Source organism: Panthera onca, chromosome X (assembly GCF_046562875.1).
Source record: "Panthera onca isolate mPanOnc1 chromosome X, mPanOnc1 haplotype 2, whole genome shotgun sequence".
NCBI classification, from domain to species: Eukaryota; Metazoa; Chordata; class Mammalia; order Carnivora; family Felidae; genus Panthera; species Panthera onca.
The window spans coordinates 36,204,012-36,216,915 of NC_138357.1; the positions used below are offsets into that span (position 1 = coordinate 36,204,012).

General features: G+C 36.6%; 1 pseudogene; it reads left to right on the forward strand.

The window, feature by feature from the left end:
• Positions 1 to 551: 551 nt before the first annotated feature.
• LOC145713727 (glyceraldehyde-3-phosphate dehydrogenase-like) lies at positions 552 to 11,755 on the forward strand (annotated as a pseudogene).
• Positions 11,756 to 12,904: the final 1,149 nt, after the last annotated feature.

Sequence of the window (12,904 nt, forward strand, 5' to 3'; positions counted from 1 at the left end):
TGCTTACACTCAGCAATGCTCACATACACTATAATCAACCTTTATGAGTTGGAAGGCAAACCCAGCTAAACTCAATCTCTTTCCTCCATGACCATCTTAGAAGAATCCTAGACAACTCTAATTTCTCCCTTTATTTGAATTCCTAAAATACTTTTCATTTCTATTTATTTTGGTACACATTACCTCCTGTCTCATATATGTAAGTTTCACGGAAGCATGCTCTGTATTTCCAGTAGAATTATGAAATCTCTAAAAACAGGTAATGACAGCATATACTGTGTCTCAGACCCTGTTCTAAGCACTTCATATATATTATCCCACTTATCCTTAGAATAACCAGTTGAAGTAGGTACTTTTAATATATTCACAAATGAAAAAAAGTTATATTGAAATAGTTGTCAAAATATTTTCAAATTTATACAATACAGTAATATATTTTCTCCCTTATAACAAATTTGGTACAAGATGATCATCAGGTCTACAAGGATCATAAATTTGACATAAGATGAGCTCAAATTTTATTTCACTATAATTACAACTTTTTTATGCGCATGGAATTATCTGCGTTGTCTATTGCTGACAAAGTCATAGGTATGGTCTCTTTATTCTAGTGCTCTGTTGCCTACTTTCAAAATCAAAGGAAATGCTAATTTTTTGGAGGTGGGGGAAAAAGAGATGTAATTTTCCCTTTCCAAATTCACATACCAGTTGAATTTAATTAGCAGAAACCCAGGATCCATGAACTCCAAATTAAGATCTCCTGGCCCCAAAACAGTTATTAGGCATTGAACCACCTGCTACTTCATATGCTCAAATCTTTATGTAGGGAAAAATCAAGTTAGAAGATGTACTTTACTCCTTATTAGCTTGGAAATATATTTTGGTTGTAGTCACATCAATTATTAGTGAACATTTGAATCAGGATTTGGAGTACTCCATTAACTGGGTTAGTCTGTGAAGGAGTTGAGAGATATTCTAAGGAGAATTGGCTTGTACCTTTGGTAATTTTCCCAAAATTTCATCACTGTTCAGGAAATTGTAAAAGAAAAACAAAAAAAAAAATTAAAATTGCAACCAGTGCTAGCTAGCTTCTATTTTTACACATAGCATCTATTTAACCACAAAGGTTGGCATTCAGTAATATACATTCAACTTTTCCTTAAAGTACAAGTTCAGCCCACAAAAAAAAATGCAGATTATTTTTTTTTTTATCTCACAATAGGGCAAGATACTGATAAAAGTCACAACCTTAATGGTGCTAGTAGGATCTTAAGTCACCTGCCAAATCGAAATCGGTATCATTCTTATTAGAGTGCCAACAAAATTTCGCATGTTATAAATTGCCGAAAGAGCTTTATTTTTGCTTTGGATAAGGTAATTCACTCACGATATATTCAGGCTAATGAATATGACTTTCTGCTGTATTATATATATACACATACATATATACATACACATATACATATATAAAACATTTTCTTTGGGGAACAAAATAAAACAGAATTCTTACTAATGTATCTTTTGAAAAAAATAAACATGTTTAAATGTTCTTGCTAGTCTTTACTAAAGTTCTAAAACTAAGTGTTTGACTTTTAAACCTGACAGATGGCAGCGCCCCCCACCACCTGCTTTTCATTTTTTTTCCATCTCATTTGGCATAGTTTACGGGCAACAGGGAAAACCTAGCTTTCTTAGCAGCAAATCAGACCAGATCTTTCATTTCAAACAGATCCAGTTAATTGAAATACAATGCAACTTTGAAAAGTGCAGGGACATAAACCGGCAGAAGAAGCTACAACTTGAGAGGTAATTAATTGCAACTTCTTTATGTCAATAGGGTTGTACTCTAATTGTTAAATATGCACTCATTAAAAAGGTACATTATTCAGGCTCTTCTATGGAATTCCCAATGGAAGTTTGGTTTACTGAAGAAACTTTGGCGCAGAGCAGGTATCATGAGGTCACTGACGACAGGATTTAAAATGAAATAAGCAAACAAACAAACAAAAAACAAATGGAGGCTATTAATATGAGAACAGGGTTACAATGTTCACAATTTTGCCATGTTGCCCTTCAGTACCATGACTTAGTAAGTTACTTAGCAATATCCTACGGAATTATCTTCTTTGTGCTGTGTTCATAGAACACATCACATCCAAGTACTTTGTTATACCTTCATGGGGTAGGCAATAAAGCCTTAGCTTAGAGTCACAAATATTTAGTAGTGCCTGTTTTATTTTTCTAATGTTTATTTATTTTGAGAGGGTGGGGGAGGGACAGAGTGGGGGTGGGGAGAGAATCCCAAAGAGGCTCCACACTGTCAGCAAGGAGACCAATGTGGGGCTCAAACACACAAACTGTGAGATCATGACCTGAGCCAAAACCAAGAGTTAGATGCTTAACTGACTGAGCCACGTAAGTGCCCTTAGAAAAAAAATATTTTAGTTGTTGAATTATTAGTGAACCAAATAACAAAATTGTGGAACTAGAACATTACTTACTTATTTCCTTACTGCATGAATAAGAATTTAAATAAAATCAGTAAAGCAAAATGATGCTAATTTCAAATGAACTAGGATAAATAAAAAGTCAGAACAAATTTATCCATGAACAGGAAATTTCAGTCCCAGAACATTAGTCAAATAGGAAGAGGCTCTGAAATTTTCTCTTGGTCAATTTTTCATGTAAATATTGATTCCAAAGACATAGAATGAAAACAAATAATAAATGTTTTATATCAATAATCTATTCTATTTTTCCAGTTAAGCATCTACTGGAAGAAACTGGTTTCTTGCTTGTTTGTTTGCTAGATCACTTTATATTTTTCAGGTTTTCACTTAAATTCCAGTTAGTTAACATACAGTGTAATATTAGCTTCAGGTGTACAATATAGTGATTCAATACTCCCATACATCACCCAGTGCTCATCACAAGACCCCTCCTTAATCCCCATCACCTATTTAACCCATCTCCCCAACCACCTCCCCTCTGGTAACCATCAGTTTGTTCACTATATTTAAGAGTTTACTTCTTGGTTTCCCTCTCTTTTTTCCCCCTTGTCTCATACGGTATTTGATTTTCTCTGACTTATTTCACTTAGCATAATGCTTTCCAGTTCCATTCATGCCATTGCAAGATTTCCAATGGCAAGATTTCATTTTTTTATGCCTGAGTAATATTCCAGTGTGTGTGTGTGTGTGTGTGTGTGTGTGTGTGTACCTCCTTTTCTTAATCCATTCATCAATCAATGAATAATACTTTGGCTATTATACATAATGTTGTTATAAACATCAGGGTGCATGTATCCCTTTGAAGTATCTTTCTATTTTCTGGGCAAATACTTGGTAGTGCAATTGCTGGATCATGGGGTAGTTCTATTTTTAACTTTTTGAGGAACCTCCATCCTGTTTTCCACAGTGGCTGCACCAGTTGGCATTCCCACCAACAGTGCAAGGAGGCTCCCCATTCTCCACATCCTCACCGACACCTGTTGTTTTATCTGTTGTTGATTTTAGCCATTCTGACAGGTGTGAGGTGATATTTCATTGTAGTTTTTTTTTTTTTTTTTTTTCAACGTTTATTTATTTTTGGGACAGAGAGAGACAGAGCATGAACGGGGGAGGGGCAGAGAGAGAGGGAGACACAGAATCGGAAGCAGGCTCCAGGCTCTGAGCCATCAGCCCAGAGCCTGACGCGGGGCTCGAACTCACGGACCGTGAGATCGTGACCTGGATGAAGTCGGACGCCTACCCGACTGCGCCACCCAGGCGCCCCCATTGTAGTTTTGATTTGCATTTCCCTGATGATGAGTGATGGTGATGTCGAGCATCTTTTCATGTGTCTACTGGCCGTCTGTATGTCTTCCTTGGAAAAATGTCTATTAATGCCTTCTGTCCATTTATTGATTGGAGTATTCCATTATGGGTGTTGAGTGTTATAAGTTCTTTATAATATTTTGGATACTAAACCTTTACCAAATCTATCATTTATAAATATCTTCTCCCATTCTGTATGCTGCCTTTTAGTTTGTTGATTGTTTCCTTAGCTGTGAACAAGCTTTTTCATTTTGATGAAGTCCCAATAGTTCATTTTTGCTTTTGCTATCTTTCGCCTCAGGAGAAATATCTAGAGAGAAGTTACTGCTTGTGGTCTCTTCTACGATTTTGATGGTTTCCTGTCTCACATTTAGGTCTTTCATCCAATTTTAATTTATTTTTGTGTATGGTATAAGAAAGTGGTGTTTTCCCACTGGATTTTCTTTCATTCTCTGCCAAAGATTAATTAACCATATAGCTGTGGGTTCATTTCTGCATTTTATATTTTATCTACTGATCTATGTGTCTATTTTTACGCCATTTTTAGCATACTGTTGTGATGACGACAGCTTTGTAATATAAAGTCTGGAATTCTGATGCTTGCAGATTTGCTTTTCTTTTTCAAGGTCGCTTTGGCTATTTAGCTATGGAGTCTGTTGTCAGTATTTAGGTCAATTTCTGGGTATTTCGGATGATTTGGTAGTTATGTAGTTGTACTCGTGGGATGAGGTGAGCCTAGGGTTCTCCTACTCTGTCGCCGTCTTACTCCCTCCTAAGAAATTTGGTTTTAACAGATTTTACTTCTCATGGTAATGGCTGATTATTACTATCATTTTGTAGTTTAGTCTATGAAATTAAATTTAAATACAAAGTTTCCTATGGTTCACAAATCTATAATGTTTTCTATCTACAATGCAACATGCATTTTGGACTCTAATACAATATTTTAGGAATGAATGGACTTACTAAATGCATCTTGTGAGTTCTTCATGTAGAGATAATCCAACACTAGAAGAAATGCAACCCAAGTATAACTGTCACACTGATGTGTTGCCACTAAGATTTGATATTCACTAAACTCCTACAGGTGGCATACTTTACACTTGGCATTTCCTATATTTTTCTTATTATTCCTCACAATAACATTACAAAACAGATTCATTTAAATAACTTGCCCAAGATAAATAGGAAAGCCAAAACTATAATTCAAACCTGACTCCAAGCTTCCTGCTCACAACTTCTAAACTGCATTCTTTATCTTAAAATTATCTCTGAAAAGTGCAATACTCTGCAATGGGCATTAATAACAGAGACAGACAGAGAGACGGGTAGAAAGAGCCGGAACTTCCAGAGAGCTGAAAAGAATGTGTCGTTATCAACTCCCAAAATTTCCTACTCTACGTATGTGAAGTGAGTTCAGAACCATGAAGATTTGACACCAAAATCACACCTCAGCATCACTTCAAGACGGAATGCTGAAATTACAAAATGACCGAGGGAAGCAAAGTGAAATCAACAATACTGAGCACACAGTTACTTACACTCACGCCTCCATGACTCTTCCCTGCCACAGGGCTTTGTGATGAGCAATGCAGACTGGGGAAAGCTGTGTGTGTGCACCTTTAGGTGCACTGGCCGCCTCACGACGGCGACAGATTGTCGTGACGCGACAACCTGTCGCCAGATTAAACCAGCTCTAAGTCTGAACACAGTGATAAAGAGTTCAGGGAAGTCAGAGTACGGAGTACAGGTAGGAAATTTCAACATAAATTTTATTTAAAGGGCCAGAGCAATTTATAGAACTACGTAATATTTAAAAGGACAATTTTACAATCCCTTAGCTCCTGGGGGGAGAATAAAGGCTACAAGGAAGGAAAAATCAGTCCGTGGCAACTACATGACGATGGGAATGAAGAAAGAAAAAATGAAAATTTAAAGTCCTGAAAAATACAAGGTAAACTTAAAACCAAAGATTCACAACATTCAAAACCCCTCTCTCGCCATCAAAGTAAATAAAATAAAATAGAGAAATAATGGAGAAATAAAACACTACTACAGAACCTAGACTTTGCTAGACTGACAATAAAGGGCAATGTTAAACTAGGAATCTTATAAATCACCCCAATGCCATAAAAGCGGGCAAGAGGAAAGTAAATATCCATGCAGAAATATTTACAAAATTAGGAATGAAATTTCACTCAACTGAGTATATTAACCCTGAAAAACACCCTTGAAGCAGAATAGAACTGTAACTCTACACTACAAAAAGAATTAAATATATTAAAACAAGCACTTAAGAATACAAAAAAAACCAAAACAAACATGAGCAACAGGAAATCTCATGCTTTGCTGCTTGGAATGAAAAATGGAATGATATGGCCACTTCGGAAGGTGATTTAGCCATTTCTTACTAAGGTAAACATAGTCTTGTCATACAATCTAGCAATCACGATCCTAGGTTTCAACTGATTTGAAAACTTATGTCCATACAAAAACCTACACGCACATGTTTATAGCAGCTTTACTTAAAATCTCTAAAGCTTATAAGGAATCAAGCAGTCCTTCAATACATGAATGGAGAAACAAATTGTGCTCGATCTTTATAATAGAATACTATTCAGCAATAAAAAGAAATGAGCCATGAAGCTATACAAAAACATGGATAAACCTTAAGTACACATTATTAAGTAAAAGAAGCCACTCTTTAAAAGGCTACATACTGTATGATTCCATTTATATGGCATGCTGAATAAAAGCAAAATTCTAGAGATAGCAAGTGGATCAGTGGTTGCCATGTGTTTACCGTGGGGAGGGTTGAATAGCTGAACCACAGGACTTTTGTGAAGGAGGGGCAGAGAATGACTTTACTCCCCCCTCCTGAGAGTGGACTGCACATAATTACTTCTTTCTAAAAAAGAAAAAAAAGGAGTAACTTTCCAGTGGAGAACCATGACAAAAGCTAATTCAGCTAGGTGGCTGAGGTTAAGATCAGACCTAAGAGCCATGAAAACTAAATATATTATGATATTCTGGATGTGATCTGGGAATATAGAAAGAATGTTAAATAAAAATTAAGGGAATATAAATAAAGTATTGATTTCTTTTAATAATAATGTAATAATATTGGCTTATTGACAATGACAAATATACCATGGTACAGAAAGATATAACACCAGGAAACTGGGTATGGGATTTATAGGCACTCCATACTATTTCCCTAATTTTGCTATAAATTTAAAACACCCATAAGATATAAGGTTTATTTAAAGTATTAAGCTATTTAACAAAGAAAGTGTGAATCAAGGATTGTATATCCAGCCAAGGTTTTCTTTAAATATCAATGTTACTAAAATAAAATTTCAACATAAAAGAATAAACATAAAACCATGGTTGCCAGGGGCTAGGGGTCAGGGAAAATGGGGAGGGGTTGGTCAAAGGACACAAACTTTCAGTCATAAGATGAATAAGTTCTAAAGACCTAATGTAGATCATGGTGACTATGGTTAATAATACTGAATTGTACACTTGAACTTTACTAAGACACTAGATTTTAAGTTTTCTCACCACATCAAAAATAAAAGGTAATTATGAAAGGCAACAGATGTGTTAATTTGCTTGACCGTGGTAATCATTTTACAATGAATACATATACCAAACCATGATATTATATACGTTAAATATTTACAATGTTTATTTGCCAAGTATACCACAATAAAAATGGAAACATTTTTAAAAAGAATTTAAGGAATTCTGCGCCCATTAGCCTTTCTTGAGGAATCTACTAGAGGATGAATTTTTATACAAGTGATGACAGAGATAACTTCAGCAAAAGGACTAATGTTGAATATTTTAAAATGTACATATAAAACTAAACCTGAGTGAAGATGAAGGTAAAAAATTAATTTATAAATGTTATGTATTACAAAACAATTAAAATTATGCATCTAAAAAATAAAAGAGAGAGGAAAAAGGAAAATAGAAAATGCTTATAGTTGTATAGCATGGGTGGGTTTTAAAGAACACTGGAGAAAAAAAACCACACACACACACACACAAAACCAAAACCAACAAACCAAAAATGCAAACTACCAAACCAGAGAGTGAAGGGTTAAATAAGAAAACAGGGGAACAGGGCACTAAGCTTATTTTTTTTAAAAAACATAAGCATGGGTCAGTATAAATACGGACATTTCCTAATTGGGTCCTTTGACAAGACGTAGACACAATGACAACCCAGTAGCAAAGCATACCCTTGGCCTAGATCTTGCTTTCTAAATACCACTTTCCAATGAAAGAAACTAGAGCTCATTGGAGAAATGGCTGATTTTACGTCTGCAGTAAGTGAAAGTGAAAATGGGCTTGTAGCATCTTATCGTGCCAGAAAACAAGATTGTGCTCAAGAAACACAAGGATGGAAGCATGTCAAAGGAACACAGGAATCAATCTCAAGGAACTCCAAATGGCCAAAATTGGAATAAAATAAACAGTATACAAAACAGAAGAGACTCATAAATATGGAGAACAAACTGAGGGTTGTGGGAGGGGTTGTGGGAGGGGGGATGGGCTAAATGGGTCAGGGGCACTAAGGAATCTACTCCTGAAATCATTGTTGCCCTGTATGCTAAGTAATTTGGAAGTAAATTTTAGAAAAAAATTTTAAAAAAACAAGTTAAAAAAAAACAGTATAGTACTATGTACAAAAATATTTTAATATTTATGTTTTATTATATAAAATATAAATTAGGGATCATTATATACAGTATTATGTTTTATATATTATATAAATTTATTTGGAACAGCAAAACAACATTAGATTTTAATCAAAAGTATAAAATAAATATACATGATCCTATACTGACATAAATAAGTTATTGGATAAATAAATAAGCCGGCTACATGGGACAAATCCTTAGATAAGAATTCTAAATATACATAAGTATTCCCTGGAAAGCTAGATCTTAATTTCCCACACTCTGGAGTATGGAATGGACTTATTCTTACATCTAAAGCATAGAATACTATAAGTATAGCATACTTATAGAATACTTACTATCTTAACCACTTTGTTCTTTATTTTCAAGATTGCTTTGGCTACCTAGGGTCTTTTGTGTTTCCATACAAATTTTAGGACTGTTTGTTCTACTTCTGTGAAAAATACTGTTGAGATTTTGATAGGTATTGCATTGAATTTGTTGCTTTGGGTAATATGCATATTTTAACAATATTAATTCTTTGAATCCATGAGCACAGAATATCTTTCCATTTATTTGTGTCTTATTCACTTTCTTTCATCAATGTATTACAGTTTTCAGTGTACAGGTCTTTCACCTCTTTGGTTACATTTATTCCTAGGTACCTTATTCTTTTTGGTGCAATGGTAAATGGGATTGTTTTCTTAATTTCTTGTTCTGATACTTTGCTGTTAGCATATAGAAACATAACAGATTTAAAGTTTTTGCACAGCAAAGGGAACCATCAACCAAATGAAAAGGCAACATACTAAATGGGAGGAATTATTTGCAAACCATCTATCTGATGCAGGGTTGATATCCAAAATATATAAAGAACTCATAGAACTTAATAGTAAAGAAGCCATCAGTCTGATATAAAAATGAGTAGAGGGCCTGAATAGACATTTTTCCAAAGAAGACATACAAATGGCCAACAGGCACTTGAAAGATGCTCAACACCACACTAATCATCAGAGAAATGCAAATCAAAACCAAAATGAGATAGCACCTCACACCTGTCAGAATGGCTATTACCAAAAATACAAGAAAAGTTAGTGTTGTTAAGGATGTGGAGGAAAGGGAAACTTTGTGTCCTGTTGGTAAGAATGTAAATTGGTACAGCCACTCTGGAAAACAGTAGGGAAGTTCCTCAAAAAAAATAAAACAGAACCACCATATGATCCAGCAATTCCATTTCTGGGTAGTCACCTGAAGAAAACAAAAATGCTAAGGCAAAAAGATGTATGCACCCCCTATGTTCATTGAATCATTATTTATAATAGCCAAGATATGAAAACAACCTAAGTGTTCATTGATGGATGAATGGATGAAGAAGATGTACACATACATAATGGACTACTACTGAGCCACAAATAAAGAATGAAATCTTGCCATTTGTAGCAACATGGATGGGCCTTGAGTGTATTAAGTGAAATAAATCAGAGAAAGACAAATACCACATGATCTCACTTACACGTGAAATCTCACAAGCAAAATGAATGAACAAACAAAACAAAAGCAAAGCTCATAGACATAGAAAACAAAATGGTGGCTGTCACAGGGCAGGGGGTTAGGAGTTGGGTAAAATGAATGAAGTAGGTCAAGAGGTACAATCTTCCACATAAAAATAAGTCATGGGATGTAACATACAGCATGGTGACTATGGTTAATAATACTATAGTGTATGTTCGAAAGTTGCCAATGGGAGTAAATTTTAAAAGTTCTCATTATAAGAAAAACATTTTATAATTTTATGGTGATGGATGGTAACTAGACTGATTGTGGTGATTATTTTACAGTGTATACAAGTTTCAAATCATTACATTGTACACCTAAAACTAATATAGTGTTTTATGTCAATTATACCTCAATTAAAAAATCAGTTCTCATTAATCTATAGAGTTCAAACCCCCAAAAAAATTGCAGTTGTGTTTTAACAACAGTAAAATTACAGTAGAATTTATAGGAAAAAGTAGAGATTTATAAGTAGGCAAGTCAATCTTGTAAAGGAGAAACTAAAGTTCTTGCCTTCTGATGTCTTAAAACAGAGTACAGGATCATTGCAATCAACACAGGGTAGCATTGGTATAAGAACACATATTAAAGAAATACTCCAGGTGCTCTGCACCTCCTCATTTGACAGATAGCCACATCTTTGGGTGCAGTGCTAACCATGTTGCTGAACATAACGGTGAGGGTTGGAGAAAGCCAATTTGGCCCTATTGGGTGCCTGGTCACCACAGCTGCTTTTAACTTCGGCAAGGTGGTTATTGTCACCATCAATGACGCTTTCCTTGACCTCAACTACATGGTCTACATATTCTAGTATGATTCTACCCATGGCAAATTCCACAGCACAATCAAGGCTGATAATGGGAAACTTGTCATCATCGGAAAGCCCATCTCCAACTTCTAGGAGATCCTGCCAACACCAAGTGGGGTGATGCTGGTGCTGAGTATGTTGTGGAATCCACTGGGGTCTTCACCACCATGGAGAAGGCTGGGGCTCACCTGAAGGGTGGGGCCAAGAGGGTCATCATCTCTGCCCCATGTGCTGATGCTCCCATGTTTGTGAGGAACATGAACCATGAGAAGTATGCCAACTCCCCCAATATCGTCAGCAATGCCTCCTGAACCACCAACTGCTTGGTCTTTCTGGCCAAGGTCATCTGTGACGACTTTGGCATTGTCCTCTGGCCAAGGTCATCTGTGACAACTTTGGCACTGTGGAGGGACCCATGACCACAGTCCACGCCATCACTCCCACCCAGAAAACCTTGGACGGCCCCTCTGAGAAGTTGTGGCATGATGTCTGAGGGGCTTCCCAGAACATCATCCCTGCTTTTACTGGAACTGCCAAGGCTGCAGGAAAGGTCATCCCTGAGCTGCACAGGAAGCTCACTGACGTGGCCTTCCGTGTCCCCACCCCCAACCTGTCAGTCATGGATCCAAACTGACACCTGGAGAAAGCTACAAATATGATGACATCAAGAAGGTGGTGAAGCAGGCATCAGAGGATTCCCTCAAGGGCATCTTGTGCTACACTGAGGACCAGGTATCTCCTGTGACATCAACAGTGACACCCATTCTTCCACCTTCAATGCGGGGACTGGCATTGCTCTCAATGACCACTTTGTCAAGTATGACGATGAATTTTGCTAAAGCAACCAGGTGGTAGACCTTATGGTACAAAAGGCCTCCAAGGAGTGAGAGACCACTGGACCACCAGCCCCAGTGACAAGAAGAACAGAGGCCCTCAGTTACTGGGGAGTCCTCTCCCCAACTCATTCCTCAACACACTGAGAATCTCCTGACCTCTACACAGTTTCCATCCCAGATCCCCTGAAGAAGGGGAGGGGCTTGGGGACCCCTGCATTGTCATGTACCACCAATAATGTAAACTGTACTCAGAAAGGGAAAAAAATGAAAAACCAAATACTCTGATGGAACAGAATAAGGAAAGCAAATACGAATAGATTCACATATGTGTAAGAATGTGAATATAACATAATATATGACAGAATTAACAGCACAAATCAGAAGAAAAAATTGGTTCAGCAAATTATGTAGGAAGATCCGTCTCATTGTAAGCAAAATATAAACTTGTATCTCTTAAAAATACTTTAAAAGATGGACTATTGGGGTGCCTGGGTGGCTCGGTCGGTTAAGCATCCGACTTCGGCTCAGGTCATGATCTCACGATCTGTGAGTTTGAGCCCCGCGTCGGGCTCTGTGCTGACAGCTCAGAGCCTGGAGCCTGTTTCAGATTCTGTGTCTCCCTCTCTCTCTGCCCCTCCCCTGTTCATGCTCTGTCTCTCTCTGTCTCAAAAATAAATAAACGTTAAAAAAAAAATTAAAAAAAAATTAAAAAAAATAAAAGATGGACTATTAATTCACTGAAGTTCTATTTATAAAACAAAATAATATACAGTTCATCATATTAAATGTAGGTGAATATTTTGTGTTCCCTAGGTCTGGGGACGCTCTTAGAACATGATTCAGAAGCACATACAATAAAGCTAAATTTATGAATTCAGTAATTTGATTTCTGTCCAATGATATTGACAAAGTTAGTAGACAGATGATAGAATAGAAAAAATTTATTAGCAATGTCTAAAACTAATGAGGGATTAATATCTGGAATATATGTGATTCTTTTAAAATCCAACCATTAAGGGGCACCTGGGTGGCTCAGTCGGTTAAGCGTCTGACTTCGGCTCAGGTCATGATCTCACGGTTTCTGAGTTCGAGCCCCGTGTGGGGCTCTATGCTGACGGCTCAGAGCCTGGAGCCTGCTTCCGATTCTGTGTCTCCCTCTCTCTCTGCCCCTCCCCTGCTCACACTCTGTCTCTCTCTCTC